This window comes from Terrapene carolina, unplaced genomic scaffold, assembly GCF_002925995.2.
Source record: "Terrapene carolina triunguis isolate 2854851 unplaced genomic scaffold, T_m_triunguis-2.0 Scaffold66, whole genome shotgun sequence".
Lineage (NCBI taxonomy): Eukaryota > Metazoa > Chordata > Testudines > Emydidae > Terrapene > Terrapene triunguis.
In genome coordinates, this window is record NW_020664417.1 from 77793406 (window position 1) to 77796958 (window position 3553).

At 44.9% G+C, this 3553-nt stretch overlaps 1 protein-coding gene across 1 annotated transcript in view; it reads right to left on the bottom strand.

The window, feature by feature from the left end:
- Positions 1-3195, bottom strand: part of ZNF518B (zinc finger protein 518B) — an 11136-nt gene extending 7941 nt beyond the window's left edge. Inside the window, exon 1 of the mRNA XM_024202210.3 lies at positions 3132-3195. The gene's annotated coding sequence lies outside the window, so the exon portion shown is untranslated. The remainder of the gene's footprint in view (positions 1-3131) is intronic.
- Between the last annotated feature and the right edge of the window lie 358 nt (positions 3196-3553).

Sequence of the window (3553 nt, forward strand, 5' to 3'; positions counted from 1 at the left end):
AAACCAGCAAGGCAAATTCCACAAAATATGGAAAAAATGAACAAAAGTATATCAAAGAGGCAGGCCTTAGCAGAACACAGAGATTTTGAAGTTTGCTTGAAACAAAACTATTTTAAGAAAGTTTTGATTTAATAGACATGCAACTGGGCTATCCAGTTTAAAAGCAGAAAGTTTTATACACTAGAAACTAAACTGGGATATTTTCGACAGTTGACTGTCCCTATTGAGTTCTCTGAACTGAATAGGCCTTACATTTAGAAGAAATCCTATATTTAAGCATGTGGCAAATCCCATGTTCAGATTAGATTTGTATTAGAATCAAGAGAATGAATATAAACAGAAACATTCAGATAGTGTTCTGTGAGAAAAAAAGATTAAACAGCAATCTGATGTCTTAATGACACGCCCTATTTGCTTTGCCAAGTCCCACCACTGGTTGTTCTTGAGTGCTGAATGTCCAATCTGGAAGGTTTTGGTGTGAAGGGTTCCATTTTGTCATTGTGTGGGATAGAATGAATGAAAACAAGAGAAATATAGATGTTTTACTAAGATGTGAGAATATTCCAGAACACAGTTACCGTGAATTGTGCAAATCCACACAGTCTCAGGAGGCAACATACTGCCCATTTATTACACACCAGCGTGACAAAGTATGTAGAAAAACTGGACACTTTGTAGCTTACCTTTATATTCTTCAAAGTATTCAGAGAGATACAATGCAGACAGTTAACTAAAGGAAACAGTTTCTTCAAAGTGCAGCACAACCCAAACGAGCACAGAAAAGTACAGATGACTATACAATCCAAAGGTAACATTTTGGACCTCTGCTCATGTCCAGCAGCAGCCAATATACCAAACAAAATATTTAAATATATAAAGAATGGAAGAGAAGAGAATACTGAAAATGTTATAACGTTGTAATATAAATCTCCTGGAATACTGTTTTCAGTTCTGTTACCTTCGAAAGATGTAGAAAAGTATTAATAAATTTTAAAAAGAAACAATATTGTACTAAAAAGCACGTGAGTCACCAAATTATGCCAATGGAACTTTCTTTGGCAGAAATAATGGTGTAGAAGATATTTTGTTTCCAAATGAACTTCTAGCCATGTAGCACAACACTTAATGTAGTATGTGGAGTTCAAAGTTCTTTTCTCTTTAAAAATAAATAGAAATATCAATACACCAGATTTTTTAAAAAAAGCAAAAACCTTGCACCAGTTTTTAAAGCTTGCCTTTATTATAAAATATACAATTATTTTATATTATTTCACATCCTCCCCTCATGTAAAAAAAATCTCCATTTGAATTATATGCAGAACAATTTATTGGGACCTCCTATAAAGTGAATTATACAAAATATTAAGTTAAAAAGAAACTGTGGATATTTTTAAAGCATAGCTTAAATGTATTTTGTCCCAGGAAAACAAGAAGAATGTATTGTAAATGCACTGCCCAGTATTCTAGGACCCTACTACTGTACTGAGAACTACAGAGGTCTACCCACATCGTTCAGTGAAGGACCGGGGCCCTCAATTTACTTATATACAAAATGCTGCTATCAACCTCAAGCAGAAAACTACAGAGTAGTCCTGTTGCAGTAACCTGACACACACACCCTGAGATGCTAAATATTTACTGGATCTATAGTTACCTTTGTAAAATGTACTCAAGAGATACCTTCACTTGTTTATGATTAGATGTATAATTGCCAGCCTTTAAAATTAAATATCAGAGTTTTCTGTTGCACACATTTATGCCCATTAAAAAAAATCCCTCAATATTGTAAACTTGGTTAACCAGGGTTTAGTATTATATTATTCTATACTTACAGGGCAAATAAGAATACAGTAATGAGGCACAGCATTGAAGAAAACATAGAACCAAATGGTGAAGCGTATCCTAGTTAAAAAGTATGTATCTCTTAGACCCGGATCCTGGAAACATTTTATTACCACGAGTAGTCCCACTGATAGTCTTCTTAGTAACAGCATGGAAATTTGCTATTGAAAATATACTGCAAGACATTTAGCCAAATCTGAGATAATGCAGGATTATTCCCTACGGCATATTAATTATAAATCACTATTTGTGTTTAAATCCTTTGAGGAAATATATTCATTCTACTACTGTCTTAGGGGAGTTTCTTTTGAAACAAATTACAGATAGAAAAGATTTCATTTAGATCATCTATTCCAGCTCTTCCCCTACAGTATTTCATTGTTAATTTGTATATTTAGTAATTAATATTAAATTAAGCAGAACCACTAACCAAAGTTCCTATTCAGCAGCAAGACAAAAGACCCAGTTGTAATCTTGGGGCAACAGAGTAAGTGTCGATGGAAGTCTGAAGGGCTCTACAAAAGCCTAACCCCATGACCACACACAAAATTGTTGAACAGCCAGAAGTTGCACCAATGTGGACTGTGCGCCCAAGGAAATGCATCCAAGTAACAATGTTACTGGGAACCGACTAAAGCAGACAGCCTGCTCCCTCCCTGCACTTTGCAAGGCTCAAAGCAGAGTCCCTGATCCCTTCCTTGGGGAAAGGAGACATTTCTCACAGTCTGTAACTACAAAATAAAAGGGGGGGTCGGAGAGGGGAGATTTTTCCCACTAATCCCGGCAATGCTCCGACCGGCCCAGGGAGGGCAGCACAGCCAGCACAGAGTGCGGCAGCAGCAGGTCCTACCGCTCCCCCAGCCGAAGCGTGCAGCCCTCGCCTGTACCGCAGCTAGGGGGACCCCATTCCACCGCCCCGTGACGAGGGGGAAGAGGCCCACGGAACTAGGGGAGCTGGAACAACAGGATAAGGGGCTGCAGCGCCAGGTCCCGCTACTGGAGACTCCTCCCACGGCGGGATGGGGAGGGCGCAGTCTCCCCCCATGGCGGGATGGGGAGGGTGTCCCCTTGGGGCCTAGTCGAGGGGCTGCCTCCCCCCAGGGAGAGAAGGGGGGTTAGGACAGCCCCCGCTTCGGGTTACAAAGAGGGGGGCTGGGGACCCCGAACACCCACAGCTCAGCCAGCAACTCATACGCCCCCTCCTCCCTGCCGCGAGGAGGCCAGCAGCGACCCCCATCCCCGCCTACGCCCTGCGGGGGAGCGGCAGCGCCCCGCTGCCAGGTACTTACCCTCCGTGGGTGAGCCTGCGCCCCCCACGCGCGCTCGCAGCGCCCCGCGCGCCGGCTCGGCTCCACGCCCTGCGCGAGTGCAGCAGCCAGCGAGCGTACGGCGGAACTGACCTCAGCCAGCCGCCGCGCCGCCCCATTGGCCAGCGCCGCCGCCCCGCCCGCGGGAGAGTAGAGCTCTACAGAGCCGCCGGGAGCGGCGTGGGCAGCGGCGGCGGAGGGCCTTATTGGGAAGCGCCGGGAAGCAGGCGGGCGCACGGCTGCCAGTGCCACGTGGAGCTGCCCAGGGCCCGGTCTGATGCACCTTATGAGCCTCCTGCCCTACGGGCGGCGTAAGGGCCAGCTCCACGGGGCCGCTGAGCATCGCGGAGCTCTGCTGGGGCGCGGGGATCAACCCCGGCGGTGGGGCTTGGTAATAGTGTGTG